This window comes from Tupaia chinensis, unplaced genomic scaffold (assembly GCF_000334495.1).
Source record: "Tupaia chinensis unplaced genomic scaffold, TupChi_1.0 Scaffold000383_1, whole genome shotgun sequence".
In the NCBI taxonomy this organism is placed as follows: Eukaryota; Metazoa; Chordata; class Mammalia; order Scandentia; family Tupaiidae; genus Tupaia; species Tupaia belangeri.
The window spans coordinates 1561402-1567930 of record NW_006159885.1 but is presented as its reverse complement, the minus strand read 5'-3'; the positions used below and the strand labels follow the sequence as shown (position 1 = coordinate 1567930).

The 6529-nt window shown below is 49.7% G+C and overlaps 1 long non-coding RNA gene across 1 annotated transcript; it reads left to right on the top strand.

Moving 5' to 3' along the window:
* The first annotated feature begins 337 nt into the window (after positions 1 to 337).
* LOC106735419 (uncharacterized) lies at positions 338 to 6266 on the top strand. The gene is made up of 3 exons (XR_001370756.1): positions 338 to 410; positions 1508 to 1645; positions 5799 to 6266. It is a non-coding gene; the product is annotated as an uncharacterized LOC106735419 (long non-coding RNA).
* The last annotated feature ends 263 nt before the right edge of the window (positions 6267 to 6529 follow it).

Genomic DNA, 6529 nt, shown 5'->3' with positions numbered 1-6529 from the left:
CCTTCACTGCGGTCTGCAAGATCCTCGGAGGACCTGGTCCCTGCCAGCCCTTCCAGGCAGCTCAGAGCTCGCACCACCTCCCTCGGCCCTCTTGTGCTTCCTCAAATATGCCATGCTCTCTCCCACCTCTGGGCCATGGCTCACGCTAAGCTTCTGCCCGCAGCCTCCCCTCTCGCTCTCCACATTTACCCCCTCTGAACTTTCAGTTAGTGGCTCACTCCTTCAGGGGAAGTCGCCCCACCCTCACTGTTAGAGCGACCCCCACCCTGCTCCTTGCTCCCTGAAATCCTCTGTCATTGTTTCCTCATAGCTGTCCCCGCCTCTGGGCTGTGAAGTCTGTAAGGGTAGAGACCCTGACCACTTTGTTCCCTGCCATGTTCGGGAAACCGAGCACAGAGCCTGGCACACAGGTGCTCAGTGGACACGTGTGGAATGAAGGAATGAATGAGTGGGCGCGGGAAGGAGTGAGCAGGCCAGCTATCCCAGCACACGGATTGTGGCAGGGGCTGCAGTTGCCGTGGGACACGTCCAGGCTGTCTGCCTGGGAAGTGGGGAAGGCAGGGCGGATAGCACAGCGAGGCCCTGAAAGGAGGGCAGGGGAGGCAAAAGGGCACTCCAGGCTCCGCAGCACGACGCAGATTGGACGGAGGCTCCCCTGCAGTTGTCGGGTCAGCCTGGGGAGAGGCCGTGCGATAAGGCTGCAATTGTGGGTGAGCCCAGCCTGGGAAGGGCTTTGCCTACCAAAACAGGGTTGAACTTTATTCTGTAGGTCATGAGGGAGATGGGAAGGTGAGGTAGGCAATTTTTCCCATTCCCTCCCTCCTCCTGCCCCTCCTCCTCTGCCTTCCTTACGTCTAGAGCTGGGGAACAGAGTGTCCGAGCACCAGACAGTTGGGTTTGGCTGGAAGGGGAGTAACAAGGGGCTATCGGGCCCATTGGACTCAATGGACCCCTAGTCCTGGCCCTGTCCCCAGATGTATAAAGCAGAGTTAGAGCAGCAGAAAGAGGAAGACACCCTCCCGAGCCACCCCACTACCCTGGAGAGGTGCGTGGGAGCCCCCGGAGTGCCTGGGACCCAGCCTTAAGGGCAGGGCCTGGAGAGAGGAGCTGTCAGGACAAGCGCTCATCAGTGAGCATGACAAGTGTGTGGGGGATGCCGTCTCCTCGTGTGTCCTCTGTATGCTTGCTTTGCCTCAGGAAAACCGAGGGCTAGAAGCTCAGAGCTACAGGTCTGAGTCACAAACAGGTTGCATTTTGCCCAAAGTTGGTGAGTTGTTGTGGAAAGTCGCTGCTCTGAGCAGAGGCTGTGGGTAGCTGGAATTCAAGGTGGCCCGCAGTCTGAAGATCCATAGCTTGTCCTCGAAGCTACCAGCATCCCAGCTGAGGACACTGACTCTTGGCCTAAGGCAGGGTTAGAGGGGACGAGTGCCGACCCCACGAGCCAGTGGTCTCCCTGGCTTCAGCTCCTGCTCTCCCCGCTCCTCTGCTGATCTCGCAAACCTTCTAGAGTTTCAACACCATGCGCCCCATTGGCTTCTAAGTTTCCTGCTCCGCTCTTTGGGCTTGAACTTGGGCTTCCACGCCGTGTTATCCGTTGCGTGCTGAGTTCTGTACAGGGCCTGTGCGAGGCTCTTGAGTCACACCGGTGAGTAATTTATGGTCCCTGCTCTCAAGAGACTGCCAGTCTAAGGAGGGAAATGGATACAAACAGATCCCAGAACAACATGACGGTCTGGGAAGAGGTTAGTTAGATTCTAGTGGAATCCACCAGACTTTTTTCTAGCTTCATGTAAATGTCGTAATGCATGACTCTAGTAGAGTTTTGTGTATAGCCAGGGGTCCAGGACGGGTTGAAGGAAGAGCAGGGAGGGGGCATCCAGCTTTGTCGCCAGGCCTACCATAGTCTTCAGGTGTGGAAGTCGTTTCACTTAGTGACTGCTGTCTGACAAACCGCCCCGAAATGTAATGGCTTATAGCAAAGTCATCGTTTCTCACGGTGCTGTGTGTTGGCTGCTTGGGCGGTTCTGATGGCCCCATCGGGGATCACTCACATGACTACAGTCACCTGATTCGACGGCATGTCTGGCAGCTGGTGCTGGTTGTCAGCTCTCTGAGCAGCCTCTCATCCTCCAGCAGACTAAGCTTCATCAGGGTGTGCTGGTCTCCAGGTTAGGAGCAGGTGAGGCAAGAAACTGCGAGACTTCTCTTTAGGTCTGAGGTCTAGAATTTGCGCATTGTTATTCTTGCCAGCTGCTAGTGGTCAGAAGAAGGTCACAAGGCAAATCCTGATTCAAAGAGGTAACAAAAGAGACTACCTCTTGACGGGGGAAGCGCAACATCATACCGAAAAGTGTGGAGAGAATGAGGCGCGGTTCGCTGGGGGCCTCGTTCTACTGTGACAAGCCACGCAGAGGCCGAAAGTGTGAAGTCTGAAGTGCCACTTCAGCGCGGCACAGTAGAGAAACTTGCTCGCAAGCATCTCTCTCCATGATCTTGGTCAGAGCTCTGTAACTTCTTTTTTTTGTTTTGTTTTGTTTTTGGAGAGATTTTTGCTGTAGGGCGCGAGTGCTCACCAGAAAGACAGAGAGAGATAGAGAGACAGAAAGCGAGAAATCACCCCCCAGGGGGGATGGCCATGCCGCAATCCCTTCTCCTTCATTCTCCTCTCAGGATCCTGGGCACGCATGCACACGTCCCCAGCGTGAGTTTAAGCCACCGGGTCCGGGACTTGAACCATGGTCAACTACATGGGAGTCCAGTGACATAGCCATTACGCTAACTGCTGGTCCCAGAACTCTGTAACTTCTGTCAGCAAAGACAACGCCTGTAAGTCTAGCCTCCTTACCTCCATAGAGTCCATCAAACTATTGAGTTTCAGAAAAGCTTTGACGCATTTTTGCATAGAAAAACACATCACGACTTTTCTGACAACCCAATACAGAGCGGATCTGCTGGTTGCTAAAGCATATTCTTTCAGGCCAGCCTGTGACTGTGGTTAAGGCAGCTGGCTCCCACCTGGCTGACCTCACAGTTCAAGTCCCAGATGTGATGACTTGGAAACACATGTATGTGTGCCCAAAATCCCCAAAAGAGGAAGAAATGAAGAAGGAGGAATTGTGGTATGATCATTCCCCCTGGGGGATGCTTTCTCACTTTCTCACTTTCTCTCTCCTCTCTCTCTCTCTCTCAGTCTCCTCTCTCTTTCTCAATGAACTTTTTGGCAAATTTTTTTCAAAAAGGCATGATATTCTGCAGGCCCAGTGGTGTGCTGATAAACTGTATGGAGGCAGGGGTTGGGGAAAGAGCCCTTGGCACGTAGCATTTACCAGTTTCTATGGTAAATACTCCTACCAGAGCCCATCTCAACTTGCCAATGTGACATCATTCAATGAGGAATTCAGAATAGTTACGCACAATTGGTTCTTGGGCCTTCAGAAGCCAGCTCCACACCTTTTCCTTATCTGAAAAAGTGCTGACATAAACCTTTCTTGGTGCCAAAAGAATAAGATATAAATAAACATATCTTGGTGCCAAAAGAATAAGATGTGTTAAGAAGACAGCATCTTGTCTTGGAAGGCTGGGAATTCCAAGCTATTAGGCAGGTGTGGAAACTAGGTGGGATCTAAACACACCTAGTGATATGTTCATGTGGGTGTAGACGGTTTCTGGAAAGGTGACCCCTTTCTATAGTATTAATTTTTGGAGCTGATGGTGGGTGCATATCTTGGTGCCAAAAGAATAAGATGTGTTAAGAAGACAGCATCTTGTCTTGGAAGGCTGGGAATTCCAAGCTATTAGGCAGGTGTGGAAACTAGGTGGGATCTAAACACACCTAGTGATATGTTCATGTGGGTGTAGACGGTTTCTGGAAAGGTGACCCCTTTCTATAGTATTAATTTTTGGAGCTGATGGTGGGTGGAAATGAAGGACCTTTCTACATATATTCTGTACCACTGTTATCTTTTAAAACCAGTGATTATGCATTAGATTTATTATTAAATCATTAAAACTAAGTAAGTATGCACAGACTCATTGAACTTTATAGACTCTCCAGTTCAGAGAAATAGAATCCAAGATAAATTAGGGAATTTGTCCTCGTTGCGGGGAGGGGGGTGGACAGCAAAGACTGGAATTAAATAGCTCTTTGGATTTCTGGTTTGGAATACTTTCCCCCCAGCTTCCAGGCTGCCCCAACTCTAATGCCTTCACATCAGGAAGAAAGCGATGGCTCTGCTCCTACAAGCTGTGGAAGCTTGGAAAGCCTCACCTTGGGCACAGATCAGAAGGCAGACCACTAGGAGTGGCATGGGTTGGGCAGGCCACCAAAAGGTAACAGTGTGTTCTGTTGGGGACACACTCCATGGTCCTCATGAGAAATATGACCCGCTGCTAGTGTCCTTTAGCAGTGAAGTAAAGCAGGTCGTGGAACTCTCTGATCTGTCGTTGGCCAGAAACATTCTCCCCGTCAACCCCTTTCTGAATACTCTTCTTAAGAAGCTTCATCACGGGCCTTAAATCCATTCATTACAAATTAGTTTTTGGAGAGCTTAATGTTTCTTGGATTTGTTTGTCCTTTTTTGGTGACCTTTCATTTAACACAACTTTTGGGCTTCCACAAGTAAGGACAAGCACTGTCAAATGCAGCATGAAAATGAGCATCAATAACTTCACACACACACACACACACAGGGCAGCCTTATCTTGCAATGGGAGGTGGAGACACTTGTTTTCGAGGAAAGGTCTTGTTGCATGTAGGATGATAGTGGAAGAGGGACAGGGGAAGAGCACCAGCAGGCCAAGACAAATGGACGACTGGAGGAAAAAAAAAACAACAACTTGGAAAACAAAACAAAGTAGCTGAGATGCCAACTCTTCCCTCTGCTCCGTGCCAAGTTCAAGGCTGAATGGGACTAGCTGGAGCCTGGTGGGAGATTTCTTTTCCAGGCTGGGCTGTTCCATTGGATGGGCCCCAACCACCCAACTGCTTGGAGGTGAAACCAGTTCCACCCAACCTTCATACTTTTCCTGAGGTGTTCTGTATTTTCCACTTTATTTCAAGTCCTCCTCCTGGAGGGCGGCACCCATGTCTTATTCATCTTAGTATCTCTCAAAGTGCCTATCATGGTAGCTCATTCTTGGCAAGTAACCAATAAATGTGTGCTGAATGAAGGGATCAAATTTAAAGTAACAAATACACTGTGGATAGACGACTAGTTTTTTTTATTTTGGTACAAGGCACATGTGCTGGTGAGAGAGAGACACAGAGAGGAAGATAGGGAAAACATCCTTCTGCACACAATGCGGAATGATAATACTGCGATCCCTTCTCCTCTTGGAATTTTGGGCACACACGCACAAGCACCCCGTGTGTCTTTCAAGCTGCAAGGTCTGGGATTCGAACCATGAAGTTGGCTATGTAGCATGCAGCCACCCTAACCACCATGCTACCAGCTGGCCCACTAGTTATTTTTGGGGGAGGGACGGGCATGTAGAATTGGGGGAGATAGGAAATGACATCCTGAAGGATCATCAGGCTATGTCCTTGCTCAGGGAGCTTACAGAAGGACGGAGAGACAGACTTCAGCACATATCTGCATTAATTACCCAGTCAGCTCCTTGCCCTGGGGCCTATTATTTCCTACATTTGTGTCTCAACTTGAGACTCCATCTTCCTCTCTCCCACACCCCATGCAGCCACTCCAGCCCAACTGCGGGACAGAGAAACGTGAGTGGAAGAAGTACAGGGTCCAGATCGCAGTGGCTGCTAGGGCTGATCAGAGCTCTCACCTCCGATGCAGGTTCTACGCAACTGAAGACAAAAACCAAAGCTGGGTCCAGGGATGGGGACTGAACAGAAAGAAGGATGCAGTCGAAACCCTTCAAGAGCGCCAGAGGTCCAAATACAGAAGACAGGTTCCCAAAAGGGAAGGAGGACTGTAGTGAGAGAAGACCCACATGGCCCTGGAATGGAAGGGGGAAGCAGGTTGGGCTAGAAGTGAGAGGCCCTCACCTCTGTGAGTGACTGGAGTGTCTACAGCAGGACTTCAGAGGTGCCAGTTGTGGAGGCATGGGCGGATTGGATTAGCACCAGCACTCGGGGCCAGGACAGACACCTCGGACCTGCCATCGAGCCTTAGTCATCTCCTTGCCAGCAAGACTCATGAGGTAGGCCTAGCTCGAGGAAGAGGAACCCTGAGCATGACCGCACCCTAAACTCCACTGTGCCCATCAGCCCTGAGTCATGACAAAGTTTCTGACCATCAACAGCAAACAAAGAACAGAAATGAAGTTTTTTGTTTTGTTTTTCTTTTTACAGTTAATTTTCATTTCCAATTTAAATGGCGACCTCTTCTGAGATTTTTGTCTGTTTTACTTTTGGTGATGAGATGACTTTTCTTTTATGAAATCGTGGTGATGGTAGGTGATAGGGGTGTTGGTTGTTTGAACTGCCTCATTTTGCTAGATTAAAAAGTTGACAATATTGATTCTCAGATTTATGAAAGAAAATATTAATAAAGCATCATATTGT